The 27,852-nt window shown below is 38.9% G+C and overlaps 25 non-coding genes and 1 pseudogene across 25 annotated transcripts; all 26 read right to left on the reverse strand.

Annotated features, from left to right (window-relative positions):
* Positions 1 to 816: 816 nt before the first annotated feature.
* LOC133952464 (5S ribosomal RNA) lies at positions 817 to 935 on the reverse strand. Its single transcript, XR_009920579.1, has one exon. It is a non-coding gene; the product is annotated as a 5S ribosomal RNA (ribosomal RNA).
* Positions 936 to 1,865: 930 nt separating this feature from the next.
* On the reverse strand, positions 1,866 to 1,984 carry LOC133952476 (5S ribosomal RNA). Its single transcript, XR_009920590.1, has one exon. It is a non-coding gene; the product is annotated as a 5S ribosomal RNA (ribosomal RNA).
* A 930-nt stretch (positions 1,985 to 2,914) lies between these two features.
* On the reverse strand, positions 2,915 to 3,033 carry LOC133952488 (5S ribosomal RNA). Its single transcript, XR_009920601.1, has one exon. It is a non-coding gene; the product is annotated as a 5S ribosomal RNA (ribosomal RNA).
* Positions 3,034 to 3,963: 930 nt separating this feature from the next.
* LOC133952493 (5S ribosomal RNA) lies at positions 3,964 to 4,082 on the reverse strand. The gene has a single exon (XR_009920603.1). It is a non-coding gene; the product is annotated as a 5S ribosomal RNA (ribosomal RNA).
* A 940-nt stretch (positions 4,083 to 5,022) lies between these two features.
* LOC133952505 (5S ribosomal RNA) lies at positions 5,023 to 5,141 on the reverse strand. The gene has a single exon (XR_009920613.1). It is a non-coding gene; the product is annotated as a 5S ribosomal RNA (ribosomal RNA).
* A 930-nt stretch (positions 5,142 to 6,071) lies between these two features.
* LOC133952517 (5S ribosomal RNA) lies at positions 6,072 to 6,190 on the reverse strand. Its single transcript, XR_009920624.1, has one exon. It is a non-coding gene; the product is annotated as a 5S ribosomal RNA (ribosomal RNA).
* Positions 6,191 to 7,120: 930 nt separating this feature from the next.
* On the reverse strand, positions 7,121 to 7,239 carry LOC133952520 (5S ribosomal RNA). Its single transcript, XR_009920627.1, has one exon. It is a non-coding gene; the product is annotated as a 5S ribosomal RNA (ribosomal RNA).
* Positions 7,240 to 8,169: 930 nt separating this feature from the next.
* On the reverse strand, positions 8,170 to 8,288 carry LOC133952521 (5S ribosomal RNA). Its single transcript, XR_009920628.1, has one exon. It is a non-coding gene; the product is annotated as a 5S ribosomal RNA (ribosomal RNA).
* Positions 8,289 to 9,218: 930 nt separating this feature from the next.
* LOC133952490 (5S ribosomal RNA) lies at positions 9,219 to 9,327 on the reverse strand (annotated as a pseudogene).
* Positions 9,328 to 10,257: 930 nt separating this feature from the next.
* On the reverse strand, positions 10,258 to 10,376 carry LOC133952523 (5S ribosomal RNA). Its single transcript, XR_009920630.1, has one exon. It is a non-coding gene; the product is annotated as a 5S ribosomal RNA (ribosomal RNA).
* A 930-nt stretch (positions 10,377 to 11,306) lies between these two features.
* On the reverse strand, positions 11,307 to 11,425 carry LOC133952524 (5S ribosomal RNA). Its single transcript, XR_009920631.1, has one exon. It is a non-coding gene; the product is annotated as a 5S ribosomal RNA (ribosomal RNA).
* Positions 11,426 to 12,355: 930 nt separating this feature from the next.
* On the reverse strand, positions 12,356 to 12,474 carry LOC133952525 (5S ribosomal RNA). Its single transcript, XR_009920632.1, has one exon. It is a non-coding gene; the product is annotated as a 5S ribosomal RNA (ribosomal RNA).
* Positions 12,475 to 13,404: 930 nt separating this feature from the next.
* Positions 13,405 to 13,523, reverse strand: LOC133952526 (5S ribosomal RNA). Its single transcript, XR_009920633.1, has one exon. It is a non-coding gene; the product is annotated as a 5S ribosomal RNA (ribosomal RNA).
* Positions 13,524 to 14,453: 930 nt separating this feature from the next.
* On the reverse strand, positions 14,454 to 14,572 carry LOC133952527 (5S ribosomal RNA). Its single transcript, XR_009920634.1, has one exon. It is a non-coding gene; the product is annotated as a 5S ribosomal RNA (ribosomal RNA).
* Positions 14,573 to 15,502: 930 nt separating this feature from the next.
* LOC133952528 (5S ribosomal RNA) lies at positions 15,503 to 15,621 on the reverse strand. Its single transcript, XR_009920635.1, has one exon. It is a non-coding gene; the product is annotated as a 5S ribosomal RNA (ribosomal RNA).
* A 930-nt stretch (positions 15,622 to 16,551) lies between these two features.
* On the reverse strand, positions 16,552 to 16,670 carry LOC133952529 (5S ribosomal RNA). The gene has a single exon (XR_009920636.1). It is a non-coding gene; the product is annotated as a 5S ribosomal RNA (ribosomal RNA).
* Positions 16,671 to 17,600: 930 nt separating this feature from the next.
* LOC133952530 (5S ribosomal RNA) lies at positions 17,601 to 17,719 on the reverse strand. The gene has a single exon (XR_009920637.1). It is a non-coding gene; the product is annotated as a 5S ribosomal RNA (ribosomal RNA).
* A 930-nt stretch (positions 17,720 to 18,649) lies between these two features.
* Positions 18,650 to 18,768, reverse strand: LOC133952531 (5S ribosomal RNA). The gene has a single exon (XR_009920638.1). It is a non-coding gene; the product is annotated as a 5S ribosomal RNA (ribosomal RNA).
* Positions 18,769 to 19,698: 930 nt separating this feature from the next.
* Positions 19,699 to 19,817, reverse strand: LOC133952532 (5S ribosomal RNA). The gene has a single exon (XR_009920639.1). It is a non-coding gene; the product is annotated as a 5S ribosomal RNA (ribosomal RNA).
* A 930-nt stretch (positions 19,818 to 20,747) lies between these two features.
* On the reverse strand, positions 20,748 to 20,866 carry LOC133952534 (5S ribosomal RNA). Its single transcript, XR_009920641.1, has one exon. It is a non-coding gene; the product is annotated as a 5S ribosomal RNA (ribosomal RNA).
* A 930-nt stretch (positions 20,867 to 21,796) lies between these two features.
* Positions 21,797 to 21,915, reverse strand: LOC133952535 (5S ribosomal RNA). Its single transcript, XR_009920642.1, has one exon. It is a non-coding gene; the product is annotated as a 5S ribosomal RNA (ribosomal RNA).
* Positions 21,916 to 22,845: 930 nt separating this feature from the next.
* LOC133952536 (5S ribosomal RNA) lies at positions 22,846 to 22,964 on the reverse strand. Its single transcript, XR_009920643.1, has one exon. It is a non-coding gene; the product is annotated as a 5S ribosomal RNA (ribosomal RNA).
* A 930-nt stretch (positions 22,965 to 23,894) lies between these two features.
* Positions 23,895 to 24,013, reverse strand: LOC133952537 (5S ribosomal RNA). Its single transcript, XR_009920644.1, has one exon. It is a non-coding gene; the product is annotated as a 5S ribosomal RNA (ribosomal RNA).
* Positions 24,014 to 24,943: 930 nt separating this feature from the next.
* On the reverse strand, positions 24,944 to 25,062 carry LOC133952538 (5S ribosomal RNA). The gene has a single exon (XR_009920645.1). It is a non-coding gene; the product is annotated as a 5S ribosomal RNA (ribosomal RNA).
* Positions 25,063 to 25,992: 930 nt separating this feature from the next.
* LOC133952539 (5S ribosomal RNA) lies at positions 25,993 to 26,111 on the reverse strand. The gene has a single exon (XR_009920646.1). It is a non-coding gene; the product is annotated as a 5S ribosomal RNA (ribosomal RNA).
* Positions 26,112 to 27,041: 930 nt separating this feature from the next.
* LOC133952434 (5S ribosomal RNA) lies at positions 27,042 to 27,160 on the reverse strand. Its single transcript, XR_009920551.1, has one exon. It is a non-coding gene; the product is annotated as a 5S ribosomal RNA (ribosomal RNA).
* Between the last annotated feature and the right edge of the window lie 692 nt (positions 27,161 to 27,852).

Genomic DNA, 27,852 nt, shown 5'->3' on the forward strand with positions numbered 1-27,852 from the left:
AAAAGACACTCAAGGTGCATTTTTGTCATAGTATAGCAAGAAAAAAATCATTACAATAATTCAATAATGTCCTTCAGTAATAATGTCAGGGTTTCATATACTGGTTCTTCCTTCATGGTGAGTAATTTCTCCCTGCTCTTTCATCCTTCTCTCCAAATATGACATGTTTAGGGTGATATGTTAATTTGACATGAATATAGGAGTGTTTTTCCAATATCAAATGTCTTTAGAATGTTCACTCTCGTCCTCCACCTATGATGATCTCCGGGTTGAATATCCTTTCTTGCTTTGATTGCGAGTCTTTCCTGCTCTTTCCAAAATGTGTCTCCTCTGAAGCAGGAGCGACACCAAGCTCTGCTGGCGATACAGAGAATCATCACCTTAATCAACACTTTCCTTTTATTTTGTGTCCATCGAAACTTATCTTGTGTTGTTGTGTATGTTAAATAAAAAGAGTCTGAAGGTGCAATTTTCTCATGATATTGCAACAAACAAAATCATGACAATTCCCATCAGTGATAATGTCAGGGTTTCATATCCTGTTTCTTCCTTGATGGTGAGTAAACTCCCCGCTCTTTCATCCTTCTCTCCAAATATGACATTTTGAGAGTGATAGGTTACTAGTGCATGAATAAAGTAGAGTTTCGAATATCAAAAGGCATTTAAATGTTCACTCTTTTTACTTCAGTGATGATGTTTGTGTGTTCCATAGCCTGGTTTTCTTTGATGCTGAGTCTTTCATGCTCTTTCAAAGGTGTTTCTCCTTTAAAGCAGCAGCAACAGCCCCCTCTGCTGGTTGCAAAGAAAATTGTAAAAAGCTTACAGCACCTGGTATTCCCAGGCGGTCTCCCATCCAAGTACTAACCAGGCCCGACCCTGCTTAGCTTCCGAGATCGGACGAGATCGGGCGTGTTCAGGGTGGTATGGCCGTAAGCGATTAACTCGAGCCACAATACCTTATTTATACATGTGAATCACCACCATCATCAATAGTATGGTTGCTTTTTGACCATGGAAACTTGTTTTTTCATTGTTATATAATGTTAAGGAAAAGACACTCAAGGTGCATTTTTGTCATAGTATAGCAAGAAAAAAATCATTACAATAATTCAATAATGTCCTTCAGTAATAATGTCAGGGTTTCATATACTGGTTCTTCCTTCATGGTGAGTAATTTCTCCCTGCTCTTTCATCCTTCTCTCCAAATATGACATGTTTAGGGTGATATGTTAATTTGACATGAATATAGGAGTGTTTTTCCAATATCAAATGTCTTTAGAATGTTCACTCTCGTCCTCCACCTATGATGATCTCCGGGTTGAATATCCTTTCTTGCTTTGATTGCGAGTCTTTCCTGCTCTTTCCAAAATGTGTCTCCTCTGAAGCAGGAGCGACACCAAGCTCTGCTGGCGATACAGAGAATCATCACCTTAATCAACACTTTCCTTTTATTTTGTGTCCATCGAAACTTATCTTGTGTTGTTGTGTATGTTAAATAAAAAGAGTCTGAAGGTGCAATTTTCTCATGATATTGCAACAAACAAAATCATGACAATTCCCATCAGTGATAATGTCAGGGTTTCATATCCTGTTTCTTCCTTGATGGTGAGTAAACTCCCCGCTCTTTCATCCTTCTCTCCAAATATGACATTTTGAGAGTGATAGGTTACTAGTGCATGAATAAAGTAGTGTTTCGAATATCAAAAGGCATTTAAATGTTCACTCTTTTTACTTCAGTGATGATGTTTGTGTGTTCCATAGCCTGGTTTTCTTTGATGCTGAGTCTTTCATGCTCTTTCAAAGGTGTTTCTCCTTTAAAGCAGCAGCAACAGCCCCCTCTGCTGGTTGCAAAGAAAATTGTAAAAAGCTTACAGCACCTGGTATTCCCAGGCGGTCTCCCATCCAAGTACTAACCAGGCCCGACCCTGCTTAGCTTCCGAGATCGGACGAGATCGGGCGTGTTCAGGGTGGTATGGCCGTAAGCGATTAACTCGAGCCACAATACCTTATTTATACATGTGAATCACCACCATCATCAATAGTATGGTTGCTTTTTGACCATGGAAACTTGTTTTTTCATTGTTATATAATGTTAAGGAAAAGACACTCAAGGTGCATTTTTGTCATAGTATAGCAAGAAAAAAATCATTACAATAATTCAATAATGTCCTTCAGTAATAATGTCAGGGTTTCATATACTGGTTCTTCCTTCATGGTGAGTAATTTCTCCCTGCTCTTTCATCCTTCTCTCCAAATATGACATGTTTAGGGTGATATGTTAATTTGACATGAATATAGGAGTGTTTTTCCAATATCAAATGTCTTTAGAATGTTCACTCTCGTCCTCCACCTATGATGATCTCCGGGTTGAATATCCTTTCTTGCTTTGATTGCGAGTCTTTCCTGCTCTTTCCAAAATGTGTCTCCTCTGAAGCAGGAGCGACACCAAGCTCTGCTGGCGATACAGAGAATCATCACCTTAATCAACACTTTCCTTTTATTTTGTGTCCATCGAAACTTATCTTGTGTTGTTGTGTATGTTAAATAAAAAGAGTCTGAAGGTGCAATTTTCTCATGATATTGCAACAAACAAAATCATGACAATTCCCATCAGTGATAATGTCAGGGTTTCATATCCTGTTTCTTCCTTGATGGTGAGTAAACTCCCCGCTCTTTCATCCTTCTCTCCAAATATGACATTTTGAGAGTGATAGGTTACTAGTGCATGAATAAAGTAGTGTTTCGAATATCAAAAGGCATTTAAATGTTCACTCTTTTTACTTCAGTGATGATGTTTGTGTGTTCCATAGCCTGGTTTTCTTTGATGCTGAGTCTTTCATGCTCTTTCAAAGGTGTTTCTCCTTTAAAGCAGCAGCAACAGCCCCCTCTGCTGGTTGCAAAGAAAATTGTAAAAAGCTTACAGCACCTGGTATTCCCAGGCGGTCTCCCATCCAAGTACTAACCAGGCCCGACCCTGCTTAGCTTCCGAGATCGGACGAGATCGGGCGTGTTCAGGGTGGTATGGCCGTAAGCGATTAACTCGAGCCACAATACCTTATTTATACATATGAATCACCACCATCATCAATAGTATGGTTGCTTTTTGACCATGGAAACTTGTTTTTTCATTGTTATATAATGTTAAGGAAAAGACACTCAAGGTGCATTTTTGTCATAGTATAGCAAGAAAAAAATCATTACAATAATTCAATAATGTCCTTCAGTAATAATGTCAGGGTTTCATATACTGGTTCTTCCTTCATGGTGAGTAATTTCTCCCTGCTCTTTCATCCTTCTCTCCAAATATGACATGTTTAGGGTGATATGTTAATTTGACATGAATATAGGAGTGTTTTTCCAATATCAAATGTCTTTAGAATGTTCACTCTCGTCCTCCACCTATGATGATCTCCGGGTTGAATATCCTTTCTTGCTTTGATTGCGAGTCTTTCCTGCTCTTTCCAAAATGTGTCTCCTCTGAAGCAGGAGCGACACCAAGCTCTGCTGGCGATACAGAGAATCATCACCTTAATCAACACTTTCCTTTTATTTTGTGTCCATCGAAACTTATCTTGTGTTGTTGTTTATGTTAAATAAAAAGAGTCTGAAGGTGCAATTTTCTCATGATATTGCAACAAACAAAATCATGACAATTCCCATCAGTGATAATGTCAGGGTTTCATATCCTGTTTCTTCCTTGATGGTGAGTAAACTCCCCGCTCTTTCATCCTTCTCTCCAAATATGACATTTTGAGAGTGATAGGTTACTAGTGCATGAATAAAGTAGTGTTTCGAATATCAAAAGGCATTTAAATGTTCACTCTTTTTACTTCAGTGATGATGTTTGTGTGTTCCATAGCCTGGTTTTCTTTGATGCTGAGTCTTTCATGCTCTTTCAAAGGTGTTTCTCCTTTAAAGCAGCAGCAACAGCCCCCTCTGCTGGTTGCAAAGAAAATTGTAAAAAGCTTACAGCACCTGGTATTCCCAGGCGGTCTCCCATCCAAGTACTAACCAGGCCCGACCCTGCTTAGCTTCCGAGATCGGACGAGATCGGGCGTGTTCAGGGTGGTATGGCCGTAAGCGATTAACTCGAGCCACAATACCTTATTTATACATGTGAATCACCACCATCATCAATAGTATGGTTGCTTTTTGACCATGGAAACTTGTTTTTTCATTGTTATATAATGTTAAGGAAAAGACACTCAAGGTGCATTTTTGTCATAGTATAGCAAGAAAAAAATCATTACAATAATTCAATAATGTCCTTCAGTAATAATGTCAGGGTTTCATATACTGGTTCTTCCTTCATGGTGAGTAATTTCTCCCTGCTCTTTCATCCTTCTCTCCAAATATGACATGTTTAGGGTGATATGTTAATTTGACATGAATATAGGAGTGTTTTTCCAATATCAAATGTCTTTAGAATGTTCACTCTCGTCCTCCACCTATGATGATCTCCGGGTTGAATATCCTTTCTTGCTTTGATTGCGAGTCTTTCCTGCTCTTTCCAAAATGTGTCTCCTCTGAAGCAGGAGCGACACCAAGCTCTGCTGGCGATACAGAGAATCATCACCTTAATCAACACTTTCCTTTTATTTTGTGTCCATCGAAACTTATCTTGTGTTGTTGTTTATGTTAAATAAAAAGAGTCTGAAGGTGCAATTTTCTCATGATATTGCAACAAACAAAATCATGACAATTCCCATCAGTGATAATGTCAGGGTTTCATATCCTGTTTCTTCCTTGATGGTGAGTAAACTCCCCGCTCTTTCATCCTTCTCTCCAAATATGACATTTTGAGAGTGATAGGTTACTAGTGCATGAATAAAGTAGAGTTTCGAATATCAAAAGGCATTTAAATGTTCACTCTTTTTACTTCAGTGATGATGTTTGTGTGTTCCATAGCCTGGTTTTCTTTGATGCTGAGTCTTTCATGCTCTTTCAAAGGTGTTTCTCCTTTAAAGCAGCAGCAACAGCCCCCTCTGCTGGTTGCAAAGAAAATTGTAAAAAGCTTACAGCAGCTTACAGCACCTGGTATTCCCAGGCGGTCTCCCATCCAAGTACTAACCAGGCCCGACCCTGCTTAGCTTCCGAGATCGGACGAGATCGGGCGTGTTCAGGGTGGTATGGCCGTAAGCGATTAACTCTAGCCACAATACCTTATTTATACATGTGAATCACCACCATCCTCAATAGTATGGTTGCTTTTTGACCATGGAAACTTGTTTTTTCATTGTTATATAATGTTAAGGAAAAGACACTCAAGGTGCATTTTTGTCATAGTATAGCAAGAAAAAAATCATTACAATAATTCAATAATGTCCTTCAGTAATAATGTCAGGGTTTCATATACTGGTTCTTCCTTCATGGTGAGTAATTTCTCCCTGCTCTTTCATCCTTCTCTCCAAATATGACATGTTTAGGGTGATATGTTAATTTGACATGAATATAGGAGTGTTTTTCCAATATCAAATGTCTTTAGAATGTTCACTCTCGTCCTCCACCTATGATGATCTCCGGGTTGAATATCCTTTCTTGCTTTGATTGCGAGTCTTTCCTGCTCTTTCCAAAATGTGTCTCCTCTGAAGCAGGAGCGACACCAAGCTCTGCTGGCGATACAGAGAATCATCACCTTAATCAACACTTTCCTTTTATTTTGTGTCCATAGAAACTTATCTTGTGTTGTTGTTTATGTTAAATAAAAAGAGTCTGAAGGTGCAATTTTCTCATGATATTGCAACAAACAAAATCATGACAATTCCCATCAGTGATAATGTCAGGGTTTCATATCCTGTTTCTTCCTTGATGGTGAGTAAACTCCCCGCTCTTTCATCCTTCTCTCCAAATATGACATTTTGAGAGTGATAGGTTACTAGTGCATGAATAAAGTAGTGTTTCGAATATCAAAAGGCATTTAAATGTTCACTCTTTTTACTTCAGTGATGATGTTTGTGTGTTCCATAGCCTGGTTTTCTTTGATGCTGAGTCTTTCATGCTCTTTCAAAGGTGTTTCTCCTTTAAAGCAGCAGCAACAGCCCCCTCTGCTGGTTGCAAAGAAAATTGTAAAAAGCTTACAGCACCTGGTATTCCCAGGCGGTCTCCCATCCAAGTACTAACCAGGCCCGACCCTGCTTAGCTTCCGAGATCGGACGAGATCGGGCGTGTTCAGGGTGGTATGGCCGTAAGCGATTAACTCGAGCCACAATACCTTATTTATACATGTGAATCACCACCATCATCAATAGTATGGTTGCTTTTTGACCATGGAAACTTGTTTTTTCATTGTTATATAATGTTAAGGAAAAGACACTCAAGGTGCATTTTTGTCATAGTATAGCAAGAAAAAAATCATTACAATAATTCAATAATGTCCTTCAGTAATAATGTCAGGGTTTCATATACTGGTTCTTCCTTCATGGTGAGTAATTTCTCCCTGCTCTTTCATCCTTCTCTCCAAATATGACATGTTTAGGGTGATATGTTAATTTGACATGAATATAGGAGTGTTTTTCCAATATCAAATGTCTTTAGAATGTTCACTCTCGTCCTCCACCTATGATGATCTCCGGGTTGAATATCCTTTCTTGCTTTGATTGCGAGTCTTTCCTGCTCTTTCCAAAATGTGTCTCCTCTGAAGCAGGAGCGACACCAAGCTCTGCTGGCGATACAGAGAATCATCACCTTAATCAACACTTTCCTTTTATTTTGTGTCCATCGAAACTTATCTTGTGTTGTTGTTTATGTTAAATAAAAAGAGTCTGAAGGTGCAATTTTCTCATGATATTGCAACAAACAAAATCATGACAATTCCCATCAGTGATAATGTCAGGGTTTCATATCCTGTTTCTTCCTTGATGGTGAGTAAACTCCCCGCTCTTTCATCCTTCTCTCCAAATATGACATTTTGAGAGTGATAGGTTACTAGTGCATGAATAAAGTAGTGTTTCGAATATCAAAAGGCATTTAAATGTTCACTCTTTTTACTTCAGTGATGATGTTTGTGTGTTCCATAGCCTGGTTTTCTTTGATGCTGAGTCTTTCATGCTCTTTCAAAGGTGTTTCTCCTTTAAAGCAGCAGCAACAGCCCCCTCTGCTGGTTGCAAAGAAAATTGTAAAAAGCTTACAGCACCTGGTATTCCCAGGCGGTCTCCCATCCAAGTACTAACCAGGCCCGACCCTGCTTAGCTTCCGAGATCGGACGAGATCGGGCGTGTTCAGGGTGGTATGGCCGTAAGCGATTAACTCGAGCCACAATACCTTATTTATACATGTGAATCACCACCATCATCAATAGTATGGTTGCTTTTTGACCATGGAAACTTGTTTTTTCATTGTTATATAATGTTAAGGAAAAGACACTCAAGGTGCATTTTTGTCATAGTATAGCAAGAAAAAAATCATTACAATAATTCAATAATGTCCTTCAGTAATAATGTCAGGGTTTCATATACTGGTTCTTCCTTCATGGTGAGTAATTTCTCCCTGCTCTTTCATCCTTCTCTCCAAATATGACATGTTTAGGGTGATATGTTAATTTGACATGAATATAGGAGTGTTTTTCCAATATCAAATGTCTTTAGAATGTTCACTCTCGTCCTCCACCTATGATGATCTCCGGGTTGAATATCCTTTCTTGCTTTGATTGCGAGTCTTTCCTGCTCTTTCCAAAATGTGTCTCCTCTGAAGCAGGAGCGACACCAAGCTCTGCTGGCGATACAGAGAATCATCACCTTAATCAACACTTTCCTTTTATTTTGTGTCCATCGAAACTTATCTTGTGTTGTTGTTTATGTTAAATAAAAAGAGTCTGAAGGTGCAATTTTCTCATGATATTGCAACAAACAAAATCATGACAATTCCCATCAGTGATAATGTCAGGGTTTCATATCCTGTTTCTTCCTTGATGGTGAGTAAACTCCCCGCTCTTTCATCCTTCTCTCCAAATATGACATTTTGAGAGTGATAGGTTACTAGTGCATGAATAAAGTAGTGTTTCGAATATCAAAAGGCATTTAAATGTTCACTCTTTTTACTTCAGTGATGATGTTTGTGTGTTCCATAGCCTGGTTTTCTTTGATGCTGAGTCTTTCATGCTCTTTCAAAGGTGTTTCTCCTTTAAAGCAGCAGCAACAGCCCCCTCTGCTGGTTGCAAAGAAAATTGTAAAAAGCTTACAGCACCTGGTATTCCCAGGCGGTCTCCCATCCAAGTACTAACCAGGCCCGACCCTGCTTAGCTTCCGAGATCGGACGAGATCGGGCGTGTTCAGGGTGGTATGGCCGTAAGCGATTAACTCGAGCCACAATACCTTATTTATACATGTGAATCACCACCATCATCAATAGTATGGTTGCTTTTTGACCATGGAAACTTGTTTTTTCATTGTTATATAATGTTAAGGAAAAGACACTCAAGGTGCATTTTTGTCATAGTATAGCAAGAAAAAAATCATTACAATAATTCAATAATGTCCTTCAGTAATAATGTCAGGGTTTCATATACTGGTTCTTCCTTCATGGTGAGTAATTTCTCCCTGCTCTTTCATCCTTCTCTCCAAATATGACATGTTTAGGGTGATATGTTAATTTGACATGAATATAGGAGTGTTTTTCCAATATCAAATGTCTTTAGAATGTTCACTCTCGTCCTCCACCTATGATGATCTCCGGGTTGAATATCCTTTCTTGCTTTGATTGCGAGTCTTTCCTGCTCTTTCCAAAATGTGTCTCCTCTGAAGCAGGAGCGACACCAAGCTCTGCTGGCGATACAGAGAATCATCACCTTAATCAACACTTTCCTTTTATTTTGTGTCCATCGAAACTTATCTTGTGTTGTTGTTTATGTTAAATAAAAAGAGTCTGAAGGTGCAATTTTCTCATGATATTGCAACAAACAAAATCATGACAATTCCCATCAGTGATAATGTCAGGGTTTCATATCCTGTTTCTTCCTTGATGGTGAGTAAACTCCCCGCTCTTTCATCCTTCTCTCCAAATATGACATTTTGAGAGTGATAGGTTACTAGTGCATGAATAAAGTAGTGTTTCGAATATCAAAAGTCATTTAAATGTTCACTCTTTTTACTTCAGTGATGATGTTTGTGTGTTCCATAGCCTGGTTTTCTTTGATGCTGAGTCTTTCATGCTCTTTCAAAGGTGTTTCTCCTTTAAAGCAGCAGCAACAGCCCCCTCTGCTGGTTGCAAAGAAAATTGTAAAAAGCTTACAGCACCTGGTATTCCCAGGCGGTCTCCCATCCAAGTACTAACCAGGCCCGACCCTGCTTAGCTTCCGAGATCGGGCGTGTTCAGGGTGGTATGGCCGTAAGCGATTAACTCGAGCCACAATACCTTATTTATACATGTGAATCACCACCATCATCAATAGTATGGTTGCTTTTTGACCATGGAAACTTGTTTTTTCATTGTTATATAATGTTAAGGAAAAGACACTCAAGGTGCATTTTTGTCATAGTATAGCAAGAAAAAAATCATTACAATAATTCAATAATGTCCTTCAGTAATAATGTCAGGGTTTCATATACTGGTTCTTCCTTCATGGTGAGTAATTTCTCCCTGCTCTTTCATCCTTCTCTCCAAATATGACATGTTTAGGGTGATATGTTAATTTGACATGAATATAGGAGTGTTTTTCCAATATCAAATGTCTTTAGAATGTTCACTCTCGTCCTCCACCTATGATGATCTCCGGGTTGAATATCCTTTCTTGCTTTGATTGCGAGTCTTTCCTGCTCTTTCCAAAATGTGTCTCCTCTGAAGCAGGAGCAACACCAAGCTCTGCTGGCGATACAGAGAATCATCACCTTAATCAACACTTTCCTTTTATTTTGTGTCCATCGAAACTTATCTTGTGTTGTTGTTTATGTTAAATAAAAAGAGTCTGAAGGTGCAATTTTCTCATGATATTGCAACAAACAAAATCATGACAATTCCCATCAGTGATAATGTCAGGGTTTCATATCCTGTTTCTTCCTTGATGGTGAGTAAACTCCCCGCTCTTTCATCCTTCTCTCCAAATATGACATTTTGAGAGTGATAGGTTACTAGTGCATGAATAAAGTAGTGTTTCGAATATCAAAAGGCATTTAAATGTTCACTCTTTTTACTTCAGTGATGATGTTTGTGTGTTCCATAGCCTGGTTTTCTTTGATGCTGAGTCTTTCATGCTCTTTCAAAGGTGTTTCTCCTTTAAAGCAGCAGCAACAGCCCCCTCTGCTGGTTGCAAAGAAAATTGTAAAAAGCTTACAGCACCTGGTATTCCCAGGCGGTCTCCCATCCAAGTACTAACCAGGCCCGACCCTGCTTAGCTTCCGAGATCGGACGAGATCGGGCGTGTTCAGGGTGGTATGGCCGTAAGCGATTAACTCGAGCCACAATACCTTATTTATACATGTGAATCACCACCATCATCAATAGTATGGTTGCTTTTTGACCATGGAAACTTGTTTTTTCATTGTTATATAATGTTAAGGAAAAGACACTCAAGGTGCATTTTTGTCATAGTATAGCAAGAAAAAAATCATTACAATAATTCAATAATGTCCTTCAGTAATAATGTCAGGGTTTCATATACTGGTTCTTCCTTCATGGTGAGTAATTTCTCCCTGCTCTTTCATCCTTCTCTCCAAATATGACATGTTTAGGGTGATATGTTAATTTGACATGAATATAGGAGTGTTTTTCCAATATCAAATGTCTTTAGAATGTTCACTCTCGTCCTCCACCTATGATGATCTCCGGGTTGAATATCCTTTCTTGCTTTGATTGCGAGTCTTTCCTGCTCTTTCCAAAATGTGTCTCCTCTGAAGCAGGAGCGACACCAAGCTCTGCTGGCGATACAGAGAATCATCACCTTAATCAACACTTTCCTTTTATTTTGTGTCCATCGAAACTTATCTTGTGTTGTTGTTTATGTTAAATAAAAAGAGTCTGAAGGTGCAATTTTCTCATGATATTGCAACAAACAAAATCATGACAATTCCCATCAGTGATAATGTCAGGGTTTCATATCCTGTTTCTTCCTTGATGGTGAGTAAACTCCCCGCTCTTTCATCCTTCTCTCCAAATATGACATTTTGAGAGTGATAGGTTACTAGTGCATGAATAAAGTAGTGTTTCGAATATCAAAAGGCATTTAAATGTTCACTCTTTTTACTTCAGTGATGATGTTTGTGTGTTCCATAGCCTGGTTTTCTTTGATGCTGAGTCTTTCATGCTCTTTCAAAGGTGTTTCTCCTTTAAAGCAGCAGCAACAGCCCCCTCTGCTGGTTGCAAAGAAAATTGTAAAAAGCTTACAGCACCTGGTATTCCCAGGCGGTCTCCCATCCAAGTACTAACCAGGCCCGACCCTGCTTAGCTTCCGAGATCGGACGAGATCGGGCGTGTTCAGGGTGGTATGGCCGTAAGCGATTAACTCGAGCCACAATACCTTATTTATACATGTGAATCACCACCATCATCAATAGTATGGTTGCTTTTTGACCATGGAAACTTGTTTTTTCATTGTTATATAATGTTAAGGAAAAGACACTCAAGGTGCATTTTTGTCATAGTATAGCAAGAAAAAAATCATTACAATAATTCAATAATGTCCTTCAGTAATAATGCCAGGGTTTCATATACTGGTTCTTCCTTCATGGTGAGTAATTTCTCCCTGCTCTTTCATCCTTCTCTCCAAATATGACATGTTTAGGGTGATATGTTAATTTGACATGAATATAGGAGTGTTTTTCCAATATCAAATGTCTTTAGAATGTTCACTCTCGTCCTCCACCTATGATGATCTCCGGGTTGAATATCCTTTCTTGCTTTGATTGCGAGTCTTTCCTGCTCTTTCCAAAATGTGTCTCCTCTGAAGCAGGAGCGACACCAAGCTCTGCTGGCGATACAGAGAATCATCACCTTAATCAACACTTTCCTTTTATTTTGTGTCCATCGAAACTTATCTTGTGTTGTTGTTTATGTTAAATAAAAAGAGTCTGAAGGTGCAATTTTCTCATGATATTGCAACAAACAAAATCATGACAATTCCCATCAGTGATAATGTCAGGGTTTCATATCCTGTTTCTTCCTTGATGGTGAGTAAACTCCCCGCTCTTTCATCCTTCTCTCCAAATATGACATTTTGAGAGTGATAGGTTACTAGTGCATGAATAAAGTAGTGTTTCGAATATCAAAAGGCATTTAAATGTTCACTCTTTTTACTTCAGTGATGATGTTTGTGTGTTCCATAGCCTGGTTTTCTTTGATGCTGAGTCTTTCATGCTCTTTCAAAGGTGTTTCTCCTTTAAAGCAGCAGCAACAGCCCCCTCTGCTGGTTGCAAAGAAAATTGTAAAAAGCTTACAGCACCTGGTATTCCCAGGCGGTCTCCCATCCAAGTACTAACCAGGCCCGACCCTGCTTAGCTTCCGAGATCGGACGAGATCGGGCGTGTTCAGGGTGGTATGGCCGTAAGCGATTAACTCGAGCCACAATACCTTATTTATACATGTGAATCACCACCATCATCAATAGTATGGTTGCTTTTTGACCATGGAAACTTGTTTTTTCATTGTTATATAATGTTAAGGAAAAGACACTCAAGGTGCATTTTTGTCATAGTATAGCAAGAAAAAAATCATTACAATAATTCAATAATGTCCTTCAGTAATAATGTCAGGGTTTCATATACTGGTTCTTCCTTCATGGTGAGTAATTTCTCCCTGCTCTTTCATCCTTCTCTCCAAATATGACATGTTTAGGGTGATATGTTAATTTGACATGAATATAGGAGTGTTTTTCCAATATCAAATGTCTTTAGAATGTTCACTCTCGTCCTCCACCTATGATGATCTCCGGGTTGAATATCCTTTCTTGCTTTGATTGCGAGTCTTTCCTGCTCTTTCCAAAATGTGTCTCCTCTGAAGCAGGAGCGACACCAAGCTCTGCTGGCGATACAGAGAATCATCACCTTAATCAACACTTTCCTTTTATTTTGTGTCCATCGAAACTTATCTTGTGTTGTTGTTTATGTTAAATAAAAAGAGTCTGAAGGTGCAATTTTCTCATGATATTGCAACAAACAAAATCATGACAATTCCCATCAGTGATAATGTCAGGGTTTCATATCCTGTTTCTTCCTTGATGGTGAGTAAACTCCCCGCTCTTTCATCCTTCTCTCCAAATATGACATTTTGAGAGTGATAGGTTACTAGTGCATGAATAAAGTAGTGTTTCGAATATCAAAAGTCATTTAAATGTTCACTCTTTTTACTTCAGTGATGATGTTTGTGTGTTCCATAGCCTGGTTTTCTTTGATGCTGAGTCTTTCATGCTCTTTCAAAGGTGTTTCTCCTTTAAAGCAGCAGCAACAGCCCCCTCTGCTGGTTGCAAAGAAAATTGTAAAAAGCTTACAGCACCTGGTATTCCCAGGCGGTCTCCCATCCAAGTACTAACCAGGCCCGACCCTGCTTAGCTTCCGAGATCGGACGAGATCGGGCGTGTTCAGGGTGGTATGGCCGTAAGCGATTAACTCGAGCCACAATACCTTATTTATACATGTGAATCACCACCATCATCAATAGTATGGTTGCTTTTTGACCATGGAAACTTGTTTTTTCATTGTTATATAATGTTAAGGAAAAGACACTCAAGGTGCATTTTTGTCATAGTATAGCAAGAAAAAAATCATTACAATAATTCAATAATGTCCTTCAGTAATAATGTCAGGGTTTCATATACTGGTTCTTCCTTCATGGTGAGTAATTTCTCCCTGCTCTTTCATCCTTCTCTCCAAATATGACATGTTTAGGGTGATATGTTAATTTGACATGAATATAGGAGTGTTTTTCCAATATCAAATGTCTTTAGAATGTTCACTCTCGTCCTCCACCTATGATGATCTCCGGGTTGAATATCCTTTCTTGCTTTGATTGCGAGTCTTTCCTGCTCTTTCCAAAATGTGTCTCCTCTGAAGCAGGAGCGACACCAAGCTCTGCTGGCGATACAGAGAATCATCACCTTAATCAACACTTTCCTTTTATTTTGTGTCCATCGAAACTTATCTTGTGTTGTTGTTTATGTTAAATAAAAAGAGTCTGAAGGTGCAATTTTCTCATGATATTGCAACAAACAAAATCATGACAATTCCCATCAGTGATAATGTCAGGGTTTCATATCCTGTTTCTTCCTTGATGGTGAGTAAACTCCCCGCTCTTTCATCCTTCTCTCCAAATATGACATTTTGAGAGTGATAGGTTACTAGTGCATGAATAAAGTAGTGTTTCGAATATCAAAAGGCATTTAAATGTTCACTCTTTTTACTTCAGTGATGATGTTTGTGTGTTCCATAGCCTGGTTTTCTTTGATGCTGAGTCTTTCATGCTCTTTCAAAGGTGTTTCTCCTTTAAAGCAGCAGCAACAGCCCCCTCTGCTGGTTGCAAAGAAAATTGTAAAAAGCTTACAGCACCTGGTATTCCCAGGCGGTCTCCCATCCAAGTACTAACCAGGCCCGACCCTGCTTAGCTTCCGAGATCGGACGAGATCGGGCGTGTTCAGGGTGGTATGGCCGTAAGCGATTAACTCGAGCCACAATACCTTATTTATACATGTGAATCACCACCATCATCAATAGTATGGTTGCTTTTTGACCATGGAAACTTGTTTTTTCATTGTTATATAATGTTAAGGAAAAGACACTCAAGGTGCATTTTTGTCATAGTATAGCAAGAAAAAAATCATTACAATAATTCAATAATGTCCTTCAGTAATAATGTCAGGGTTTCATATACTGGTTCTTCCTTCATGGTGAGTAATTTCTCCCTGCTCTTTCATCCTTCTCTCCAAATATGACATGTTTAGGGTGATATGTTAATTTGACATGAATATAGGAGTGTTTTTCCAATATCAAATGTCTTTAGAATGTTCACTCTCGTCCTCCACCTATGATGATCTCCGGGTTGAATATCCTTTCTTGCTTTGATTGCGAGTCTTTCCTGCTCTTTCCAAAATGTGTCTCCTCTGAAGCAGGAGCGACACCAAGCTCTGCTGGCGATACAGAGAATCATCACCTTAATCAACACTTTCCTTTTATTTTGTGTCCATCGAAACTTATCTTGTGTTGTTGTTTATGTTAAATAAAAAGAGTCTGAAGGTGCAATTTTCTCATGATATTGCAACAAACAAAATCATGACAATTCCCATCAGTGATAATGTCAGGGTTTCATATCCTGTTTCTTCCTTGATGGTGAGTAAACTCCCCGCTCTTTCATCCTTCTCTCCAAATATGACATTTTGAGAGTGATAGGTTACTAGTGCATGAATAAAGTAGTGTTTCGAATATCAAAAGGCATTTAAATGTTCACTCTTTTTACTTCAGTGATGATGTTTGTGTGTTCCATAGCCTGGTTTTCTTTGATGCTGAGTCTTTCATGCTCTTTCAAAGGTGTTTCTCCTTTAAAGCAGCAGCAACAGCCCCCTCTGCTGGTTGCAAAGAAAATTGTAAAAAGCTTACAGCACCTGGTATTCCCAGGCGGTCTCCCATCCAAGTACTAACCAGGCCCGACCCTGCTTAGCTTCCGAGATCGGACGAGATCGGGCGTGTTCAGGGTGGTATGGCCGTAAGCGATTAACTCGAGCCACAATACCTTATTTATACATGTGAATCACCACCATCATCAATAGTATGGTTGCTTTTTGACCATGGAAACTTGTTTTTTCATTGTTATATAATGTTAAGGAAAAGACACTCAAGGTGCATTTTTGTCATAGTATAGCAAGAAAAAAATCATTACAATAATTCAATAATGTCCTTCAGTAATAATGTCAGGGTTTCATATACTGGTTCTTCCTTCATGGTGAGTAATTTCTCCCTGCTCTTTCATCCTTCTCTCCAAATATGACATGTTTAGGGTGATATGTTAATTTGACATGAATATAGGAGTGTTTTTCCAATATCAAATGTCTTTAGAATGTTCACTCTCGTCCTCCACCTATGATGATCTCCGGGTTGAATATCCTTTCTTGCTTTGATTGCGAGTCTTTCCTGCTCTTTCCAAAATGTGTCTCCTCTGAAGCAGGAGCGACACCAAGCTCTGCTGGCGATACAGAGAATCATCACCTTAATCAACACTTTCCTTTTATTTTGTGTCCATCGAAACTTATCTTGTGTTGTTGTTTATGTTAAATAAAAAGAGTCTGAAGGTGCAATTTTCTCATGATATTGCAACAAACAAAATCATGACAATTCCCATCAGTGATAATGTCAGGGTTTCATATCCTGTTTCTTCCTTGATGGTGAGTAAACTCCCCGCTCTTTCATCCTTCTCTCCAAATATGACATTTTGAGAGTGATAGGTTACTAGTGCATGAATAAAGTAGTGTTTCGAATATCAAAAGTCATTTAAATGTTCACTCTTTTTACTTCAGTGATGATGTTTGTGTGTTCCATAGCCTGGTTTTCTTTGATGCTGAGTCTTTCATGCTCTTTCAAAGGTGTTTCTCCTTTAAAGCAGCAGCAACAGCCCCCTCTGCTGGTTGCAAAGAAAATTGTAAAAAGCTTACAGCACCTGGTATTCCCAGGCGGTCTCCCATCCAAGTACTAACCAGGCCCGACCCTGCTTAGCTTCCGAGATCGGACGAGATCGGGCGTGTTCAGGGTGGTATGGCCGTAAGCGATTAACTCGAGCCACAATACCTTATTTATACATGTGAATCACCACCATCATCAATAGTATGGTTGCTTTTTGACCATGGAAACTTGTTTTTTCATTGTTATATAATGTTAAGGAAAAGACACTCAAGGTGCATTTTTGTCATAGTATAGCAAGAAAAAAATCATTACAATAATTCAATAATGTCCTTCAGTAATAATGTCAGGGTTTCATATACTGGTTCTTCCTTCATGGTGAGTAATTTCTCCCTGCTCTTTCATCCTTCTCTCCAAATATGACATGTTTAGGGTGATATGTTAATTTGACATGAATATAGGAGTGTTTTTCCAATATCAAATGTCTTTAGAATGTTCACTCTCGTCCTCCACCTATGATGATCTCCGGGTTGAATATCCTTTCTTGCTTTGATTGCGAGTCTTTCCTGCTCTTTCCAAAATGTGTCTCCTCTGAAGCAGGAGCGACACCAAGCTCTGCTGGCGATACAGAGAATCATCACCTTAATCAACACTTTCCTTTTATTTTGTGTCCATCGAAACTTATCTTGTGTTGTTGTTTATGTTAAATAAAAAGAGTCTGAAGGTGCAATTTTCTCATGATATTGCAACAAACAAAATCATGACAATTCCCATCAGTGATAATGTCAGGGTTTCATATCCTGTTTCTTCCTTGATGGTGAGTAAACTCCCCGCTCTTTCATCCTTCTCTCCAAATATGACATTTTGAGAGTGATAGGTTACTAGTGCATGAATAAAGTAGTGTTTCGAATATCAAAAGGCATTTAAATGTTCACTCTTTTTACTTCAGTGATGATGTTTGTGTGTTCCATAGCCTGGTTTTCTTTGATGCTGAGTCTTTCATGCTCTTTCAAAGGTGTTTCTCCTTTAAAGCAGCAGCAACAGCCCCCTCTGCTGGTTGCAAAGAAAATTGTAAAAAGCTTACAGCACCTGGTATTCCCAGGCGGTCTCCCATCCAAGTACTAACCAGGCCCGACCCTGCTTAGCTTCCGAGATCGGACGAGATCGGGCGTGTTCAGGGTGGTATGGCCGTAAGCGATTAACTCGAGCCACAATACCTTATTTATACATGTGAATCACCACCATCATCAATAGTATGGTTGCTTTTTGACCATGGAAACTTGTTTTTTCATTGTTATATAATGTTAAGGAAAAGACACTCAAGGTGCATTTTTGTCATAGTATAGCAAGAAAAAAATCATTACAATAATTCAATAATGTCCTTCAGTAATAATGTCAGGGTTTCATATACTGGTTCTTCCTTCATGGTGAGTAATTTCTCCCTGCTCTTTCATCCTTCTCTCCAAATATGACATGTTTAGGGTGATATGTTAATTTGACATGAATATAGGAGTGTTTTTCCAATATCAAATGTCTTTAGAATGTTCACTCTCGTCCTCCACCTATGATGATCTCCGGGTTGAATATCCTTTCTTGCTTTGATTGCGAGTCTTTCCTGCTCTTTCCAAAATGTGTCTCCTCTGAAGCAGGAGCGACACCAAGCTCTGCTGGCGATACAGAGAATCATCACCTTAATCAACACTTTCCTTTTATTTTGTGTCCATCGAAACTTATCTTGTGTTGTTGTTTATGTTAAATAAAAAGAGTCTGAAGGTGCAATTTTCTCATGATATTGCAACAAACAAAATCATGACAATTCCCATCAGTGATAATGTCAGGGTTTCATATCCTGTTTCTTCCTTGATGGTGAGTAAACTCCCCGCTCTTTCATCCTTCTCTCCAAATATGACATTTTGAGAGTGATAGGTTACTAGTGCATGAATAAAGTAGTGTTTCGAATATCAAAAGGCATTTAAATGTTCACTCTTTTTACTTCAGTGATGATGTTTGTGTGTTCCATAGCCTGGTTTTCTTTGATGCTGAGTCTTTCATGCTCTTTCAAAGGTGTTTCTCCTTTAAAGCAGCAGCAACAGCCCCCTCTGCTGGTTGCAAAGAAAATTGTAAAAAGCTTACAGCACCTGGTATTCCCAGGCGGTCTCCCATCCAAGTACTAACCAGGCCCGACCCTGCTTAGCTTCCGAGATCGGACGAGATCGGGCGTGTTCAGGGTGGTATGGCCGTAAGCGATTAACTCGAGCCACAATACCTTATTTATACATGTGAATCACCACCATCATCAATAGTATGGTTGCTTTTTGACCATGGAAACTTGTTTTTTCATTGTTATATAATGTTAAGGAAAAGACACTCAAGGTGCATTTTTGTCATAGTATAGCAAGAAAAAAATCATTACAATAATTCAATAATGTCCTTCAGTAATAATGTCAGGGTTTCATATACTGGTTCTTCCTTCATGGTGAGTAATTTCTCCCTGCTCTTTCATCCTTCTCTCCAAATATGACATGTTTAGGGTGATATGTTAATTTGACATGAATATAGGAGTGTTTTTCCAATATCAAATGTCTTTAGAATGTTCACTCTCGTCCTCCACCTATGATGATCTCCGGGTTGAATATCCTTTCTTGCTTTGATTGCGAGTCTTTCCTGCTCTTTCCAAAATGTGTCTCCTCTGAAGCAGGAGCGACACCAAGCTCTGCTGGCGATACAGAGAATCATCACCTTAATCAACACTTTCCTTTTATTTTGTGTCCATCGAAACTTATCTTGTGTTGTTGTTTATGTTAAATAAAAAGAGTCTGAAGGTGCAATTTTCTCATGATATTGCAACAAACAAAATCATGACAATTCCCATCAGTGATAATGTCAGGGTTTCATATCCTGTTTCTTCCTTGATGGTGAGTAAACTCCCCGCTCTTTCATCCTTCTCTCCAAATATGACATTTTGAGAGTGATAGGTTACTAGTGCATGAATAAAGTAGTGTTTCGAATATCAAAAGGCATTTAAATGTTCACTCTTTTTACTTCAGTGATGATGTTTGTGTGTTCCATAGCCTGGTTTTCTTTGATGCTGAGTCTTTCATGCTCTTTCAAAGGTGTTTCTCCTTTAAAGCAGCAGCAACAGCCCCCTCTGCTGGTTGCAAAGAAAATTGTAAAAAGCTTACAGCACCTGGTATTCCCAGGCGGTCTCCCATCCAAGTACTAACCAGGCCCGACCCTGCTTAGCTTCCGAGATCGGACGAGATCGGGCGTGTTCAGGGTGGTATGGCCGTAAGCGATTAACTCGAGCCACAATACCTTATTTATACATGTGAATCACCACCATCATCAATAGTATGGTTGCTTTTTGACCATGGAAACTTGTTTTTTCATTGTTATATAATGTTAAGGAAAAGACACTCAAGGTGCATTTTTGTCATAGTATAGCAAGAAAAAAATCATTACAATAATTCAATAATGTCCTTCAGTAATAATGTCAGGGTTTCATATACTGGTTCTTCCTTCATGGTGAGTAATTTCTCCCTGCTCTTTCATCCTTCTCTCCAAATATGACATGTTTAGGGTGATATGTTAATTTGACATGAATATAGGAGTGTTTTTCCAATATCAAATGTCTTTAGAATGTTCACTCTCGTCCTCCACCTATGATGATCTCCGGGTTGAATATCCTTTCTTGCTTTGATTGCGAGTCTTTCCTGCTCTTTCCAAAATGTGTCTCCTCTGAAGCAGGAGCGACACCAAGCTCTGCTGGCGATACAGAGAATCATCACCTTAATCAACACTTTCCTTTTATTTTGTGTCCATCGAAACTTATCTTGTGTTGTTGTTTATGTTAAATAAAAAGAGTCTGAAGGTGCAATTTTCTCATGATATTGCAACAAACAAAATCATGACAATTCCCATCAGTGATAATGTCAGGGTTTCATATCCTGTTTCTTCCTTGATGGTGAGTAAACTCCCCGCTCTTTCATCCTTCTCTCCAAATATGACATTTTGAGAGTGATAGGTTACTAGTGCATGAATAAAGTAGTGTTTCGAATATCAAAAGGCATTTAAATGTTCACTCTTTTTACTTCAGTGATGATGTTTGTGTGTTCCATAGCCTGGTTTTCTTTGATGCTGAGTCTTTCATGCTCTTTCAAAGGTGTTTCTCCTTTAAAGCAGCAGCAACAGCCCCCTCTGCTGGTTGCAAAGAAAATTGTAAAAAGCTTACAGCACCTGGTATTCCCAGGCGGTCTCCCATCCAAGTACTAACCAGGCCCGACCCTGCTTAGCTTCCGAGATCGGACGAGATCGGGCGTGTTCAGGGTGGTATGGCCGTAAGCGATTAACTCGAGCCACAATACCTTATTTATACATGTGAATCACCACCATCATCAATAGTATGGTTGCTTTTTGACCATGGAAACTTGTTTTTTCATTGTTATATAATGTTAAGGAAAAGACACTCAAGGTGCATTTTTGTCATAGTATAGCAAGAAAAAAATCATTACAATAATTCAATAATGTCCTTCAGTAATAATGTCAGGGTTTCATATACTGGTTCTTCCTTCATGGTGAGTAATTTCTCCCTGCTCTTTCATCCTTCTCTCCAAATATGACATGTTTAGGGTGATATGTTAATTTGACATGAATATAGGAGTGTTTTTCCAATATCAAATGTCTTTAGAATGTTCACTCTCGTCCTCCACCTATGATGATCTCCGGGTTGAATATCCTTTCTTGCTTTGATTGCGAGTCTTTCCTGCTCTTTCCAAAATGTGTCTCCTCTGAAGCAGGAGCGACACCAAGCTCTGCTGGCGATACAGAGAATCATCACCTTAATCAACACTTTCCTTTTATTTTGTGTCCATCGAAACTTATCTTGTGTTGTTGTTTATGTTAAATAAAAAGAGTCTGAAGGTGCAATTTTCTCATGATATTGCAACAAACAAAATCATGACAATTCCCATCAGTGATAATGTCAGGGTTTCATATCCTGTTTCTTCCTTGATGGTGAGTAAACTCCCCGCTCTTTCATCCTTCTCTCCAAATATGACATTTTGAGAGTGATAGGTTACTAGTGCATGAATAAAGTAGTGTTTCGAATATCAAAAGTCATTTAAATGTTCACTCTTTTTACTTCAGTGATGATGTTTGTGTGTTCCATAGCCTGGTTTTCTTTGATGCTGAGTCTTTCATGCTCTTTCAAAGGTGTTTCTCCTTTAAAGCAGCAGCAACAGCCCCCTCTGCTGGTTGCAAAGAAAATTGTAAAAAGCTTACAGCACCTGGTATTCCCAGGCGGTCTCCCATCCAAGTACTAACCAGGCCCGACCCTGCTTAGCTTCCGAGATCGGACGAGATCGGGCGTGTTCAGGGTGGTATGGCCGTAAGCGATTAACTCGAGCCACAATACCTTATTTATACATGTGAATCACCACCATCATCAATAGTATGGTTGCTTTTTGACCATGGAAACTTGTTTTTTCATTGTTATATAATGTTAAGGAAAAGACACTCAAGGTGCATTTTTGTCATAGTATAGCAAGAAAAAAATCATTACAATAATTCAATAATGTCCTTCAGTAATAATGTCAGGGTTTCATATACTGGTTCTTCCTTCATGGTGAGTAATTTCTCCCTGCTCTTTCATCCTTCTCTCCAAATATGACATGTTTAGGGTGATATGTTAATTTGACATGAATATAGGAGTGTTTTTCCAATATCAAATGTCTTTAGAATGTTCACTCTCGTCCTCCACCTATGATGATCTCCGGGTTGAATATCCTTTCTTGCTTTGATTGCGAGTCTTTCCTGCTCTTTCCAAAATGTGTCTCCTCTGAAGCAGGAGCGACACCAAGCTCTGCTGGCGATACAGAGAATCATCACCTTAATCAACACTTTCCTTTTATTTTGTGTCCATCGAAACTTATCTTGTGTTGTTGTTTATGTTAAATAAAAAGAGTCTGAAGGTGCAATTTTCTCATGATATTGCAACAAACAAAATCATGACAATTCCCATCAGTGATAATGTCAGGGTTTCATATCCTGTTTCTTCCTTGATGGTGAGTAAACTCCCCGCTCTTTCATCCTTCTCTCCAAATATGACATTTTGAGAGTGATAGGTTACTAGTGCATGAATAAAGTAGTGTTTCGAATATCAAAAGTCATTTAAATGTTCACTCTTTTTACTTCAGTGATGATGTTTGTGTGTTCCATAGCCTGGTTTTCTTTGATGCTGAGTCTTTCATGCTCTTTCAAAGGTGTTTCTCCTTTAAAGCAGCAGCAACAGCCCCCTCTGCTGGTTGCAAAGAAAATTGTAAAAAGCTTACAGCACCTGGTATTCCCAGGCGGTCTCCCATCCAAGTACTAACCAGGCCCGACCCTGCTTAGCTTCCGAGATCGGACGAGATCGGGCGTGTTCAGGGTGGTATGGCCGTAAGCGATTAACTCGAGCCACAATACCTTATTTATACATGTGAATCACCACCATCATCAATAGTATGGTTGCTTTTTGACCATGGAAACTTGTTTTTTCATTGTTATATAATGTTAAGGAAAAGACACTCAAGGTGCATTTTTGTCATAGTATAGCAAGAAAAAAATCATTACAATAATTCAATAATGTCCTTCAGTAATAATGTCAGGGTTTCATATACTGGTTCTTCCTTCATGGTGAGTAATTTCTCCCTGCTCTTTCATCCTTCTCTCCAAATATGACATGTTTAGGGTGATATGTTAATTTGACATGAATATAGGAGTGTTTTTCCAATATCAAATGTCTTTAGAATGTTCACTCTCGTCCTCCACCTATGATGATCTCCGGGTTGAATATCCTTTCTTGCTTTGATTGCGAGTCTTTCCTGCTCTTTCCAAAATGTGTCTCCTCTGAAGCAGGAGCGACACCAAGCTCTGCTGGCGATACAGAGAATCATCACCTTAATCAACACTTTCCTTTTATTTTGTGTCCATCGAAACTTATCTTGTGTTGTTGTTTATGTTAAATAAAAAGAGTCTGAAGGTGCAATTTTCTCATGATATTGCAACAAACAAAATCATGACAATTCCCATCAGTGATAATGTCAGGGTTTCATATCCTGTTTCTTCCTTGATGGTGAGTAAACTCCCCGCTCTTTCATCCTTCTCTCCAAATATGACATTTTGAGAGTGATAGGTTACTAGTGCATGAATAAAGTAGTGTTTCGAATATCAAAAGTCATTTAAATGTTCACTCTTTTTACTTCAGTGATGATGTTTGTGTGTTCCATAGCCTGGTTTTCTTTGATGCTGAGTCTTTCATGCTCTTTCAAAGGTGTTTCTCCTTTAAAGCAGCAGCAACAGCCCCCTCTGCTGGTTGCAAAGAAAATTGTAAAAAGCTTACAGCACCTGGTATTCCCAGGCGGTCTCCCATCCAAGTACTAACCAGGCCCGACCCTGCTTAGCTTCCGAGATCGGACGAGATCGGGCGTGTTCAGGGTGGTATGGCCGTAAGCGATTAACTCGAGCCACAATACCTTATTTATACATGTGAATCACCACCATCATCAATAGTATGGTTGCTTTTTGACCATGGAAACTTGTTTTTTCATTGTTATATAATGTTAAGGAAAAGACACTCAAGGTGCATTTTTGTCATAGTATAGCAAGAAAAAAATCATTACAATAATTCAATAATGTCCTTCAGTAATAATGTCAGGGTTTCATATACTGGTTCTTCCTTCATGGTGAGTAATTTCTCCCTGCTCTTTCATCCTTCTCTCCAAATATGACATGTTTAGGGTGATATGTTAATTTGACATGAATATAGGAGTGTTTTTCCAATATCAAATGTCTTTAGAATGTTCACTCTCGTCCTCCACCTATGATGATCTCCGGGTTGAATATCCTTTCTTGCTTTGATTGCGAGTCTTTCCTGCTCTTTCCAAAATGTGTCTCCTCTGAAGCAGGAGCGACACCAAGCTCTGCTGGCGATACAGAGAATCATCACCTTAATCAACACTTTCCTTTTATTTTGTGTCCATCGAAACTTATCTTGTGTTGTTGTTTATGTTAAATAAAAAGAGTCTGAAGGTGCAATTTTCTCATGATATTGCAACAAACAAAATCATGACAATTCCCATCAGTGATAATGTCAGGGTTTCATATCCTGTTTCTTCCTTGATGGTGAGTAAACTCCCCGCTCTTTCATCCTTCTCTCCAAATATGACATTTTGAGAGTGATAGGTTACTAGTGCATGAATAAAGTAGTGTTTCGAATATCAAAAGGCATTTAAATGTTCACTCTTTTTACTTCAGTGATGATGTTTGTGTGTTCCATAGCCTGGTTTTCTTTGATGCTGAGTCTTTCATGCTCTTTCAAAGGTGTTTCTCCTTTAAAGCAGCAGCAACAGCCCCCTCTGCTGGTTGCAAAGAAAATTGTAAAAAGCTTACAGCACCTGGTATTCCCAGGCGGTCTCCCATCCAAGTACTAACCAGGCCCGACCCTGCTTAGCTTCCGAGATCGGACGAGATCGGGCGTGTTCAGGGTGGTATGGCCGTAAGCGATTAACTCGAGCCACAATACCTTATTTATACATGTGAATCACCACCATCATCAATAGTATGGTTGCTTTTTGACCATGGAAACTTGTTTTTTCATTGTTATATAATGTTAAGGAAAAGACACTCAAGGTGCATTTTTGTCATAGTATAGCAAGAAAAAAATCATTACAATAATTCAATAATGTCCTTCAGTAATAATGTCAGGGTTTCATATACTGGTTCTTCCTTCATGGTGAGTAATTTCTCCCTGCTCTTTCATCCTTCTCTCCAAATATGACATGTTTAGGGTGATATGTTAATTTGACATGAATATAGGAGTGTTTTTCCAATATCAAATGTCTTTAGAATGTTCACTCTCGTCCTCCACCTATGATGATCTCCGGGTTGAATATCCTTTCTTGCTTTGATTGCGAGTCTTTCCTGCTCTTTCCAAAATGTGTCTCCTCTGAAGCAGGAGCGACACCAAGCTCTGCTGGCGATACAGAGAATCATCACCTTAATCAACACTTTCCTTTTATTTTGTGTCCATCGAAACTTATCTTGTGTTGTTGTTTATGTTAAATAAAAAGAGTCTGAAGGTGCAATTTTCTCATGATATTGCAACAAACAAAATCATGACAATTCCCATCAGTGATAATGTCAGGGTTTCATATCCTGTTTCTTCCTTGATGGTGAGTAAACTCCCCGCTCTTTCATCCTTCTCTCCAAATATGACATTTTGAGAGTGATAGGTTACTAGTGCATGAATAAAGTAGTGTTTCGAATATCAAAAGGCATTTAAATGTTCACTCTTTTTACTTCAGTGATGATGTTTGTGTGTTCCATAGCCTGGTTTTCTTTGATGCTGAGTCTTTCATGCTCTTTCAAAGGTGTTTCTCCTTTAAAGCAGCAGCAACAGCCCCCTCTGCTGGTTGCAAAGAAAATTGTAAAAAGCTTACAGCACCTGGTATTCCCAGGCGGTCTCCCATCCAAGTACTAACCAGGCCCGACCCTGCTTAGCTTCCGAGATCGGACGAGATCGGGCGTGTTCAGGGTGGTATGGCCGTAAGCGATTAACTCGAGCCACAATACCTTATTTATACATGTGAATCACCACCATCATCAATAGTATGGTTGCTTTTTGACCATGGAAACTTGTTTTTTCATTGTTATATAATGTTAAGGAAAAGACACTCAAGGTGCATTTTTGTCATAGTATAGCAAGAAAAAAATCATTACAATAATTCAATAATGTCCTTCAGTAATAATGTCAGGGTTTCATATACTGGTTCTTCCTTCATGGTGAGTAATTTCTCCCTGCTCTTTCATCCTTCTCTCCAAATATGACATGTTTAGGGTGATATGTTAATTTGACATGAATATAGGAGTGTTTTTCCAATATCAAATGTCTTTAGAATGTTCACTCTCGTCCTCCACCTATGATGATCTCCGGGTTGAATATCCTTTCTTGCTTTGATTGCGAGTCTTTCCTGCTCTTTCCAAAATGTGTCTCCTCTGAAGCAGGAGCGACACCAAGCTCTGCTGGCGATACAGAGAATCATCACCTTAATCAACACTTTCCTTTTATTTTGTGTCCATCGAAACTTATCTTGTGTTGTTGTTTATGTTAAATAAAAAGAGTCTGAAGGTGCAATTTTCTCATGATATTGCAACAAACAAAATCATGACAATTCCCATCAGTGATAATGTCAGGGTTTCATATCCTGTTTCTTCCTTGATGGTGAGTAAACTCCCCGCTCTTTCATCCTTCTCTCCAAATATGACATTTTGAGAGTGATAGGTTACTAGTGCATGAATAAAGTAGTGTTTCGAATATCAAAAGGCATTTAAATGTTCACTCTTTTTACTTCAGTGATGATGTTTGTGTGTTCCATAGCCTGGTTTTCTTTGATGCTGAGTCTTTCATGCTCTTTCAAAGGTGTTTCTCCTTTAAAGCAGCAGCAACAGCCCCCTCTGCTGGTTGCAAAGAAAATTGTAAAAGGCTTACAGCACCTGGTATTCCCAGGCGGTCTCCCATCCAAGTACTAACCAGGCCCGACCCTGCTTAGCTTCCGAGATCGGACGAGATCGGGCGTGTTCAGGGTGGTATGGCCGTAAGCGATTAACTCGAGCCACAATACCTTATTTATACATGTGAATCACCACCATCATCAATAGTATGGTTGCTTTTTGACCATGGAAACTTGTTTTTTCATTGTTATATAATGTTAAGGAAAAGACACTCAAGGTGCATTTTTGTCATAGTATAGCAAGAAAAAAATCATTACAATAATTCAATAATGTCCTTCAGTAATAATGTCAGGGTTTCATATACTGGTTCTTCCTTCATGGTGAGTAATTTCTCCCTGCTCTTTCATCCTTCTCTCCAAATATGACATGTTTAGGGTGATATGTTAATTTGACATGAATATAGGAGTGTTTTTCCAATATCAAATGTCTTTAGAATGTTCACTCTCGTCCTCCACCTATGATGATCTCCGGGTTGAATATCCTTTCTTGCTTTGATTGCGAGTCTTTCCTGCTCTTTCCAAAATGTGTCTCCTCTGAAGCAGGAGCGACACCAAGCTCTGCTGGCGATACAGAGAATCATCACCTTAATCAACACTTTCCTTTTATTTTGTGTCCATCGAAACTTATCTTGTGTTGTTGTTTATGTTAAATAAAAAGAGTCTGAAGGTGCAATTTTCTCATGATATTGCAACAAACAAAATCATGACAATTCCCATCAGTGATAATGTCAGGGTTTCATATCCTGTTTCTTCCTTGATGGTGAGTAAACTCCCCGCTCTTT

This window comes from Platichthys flesus, chromosome 4 (assembly GCF_949316205.1).
Source record: "Platichthys flesus chromosome 4, fPlaFle2.1, whole genome shotgun sequence".
NCBI lineage: Eukaryota > Metazoa > Chordata > Actinopteri > Pleuronectiformes > Pleuronectidae > Platichthys > Platichthys flesus.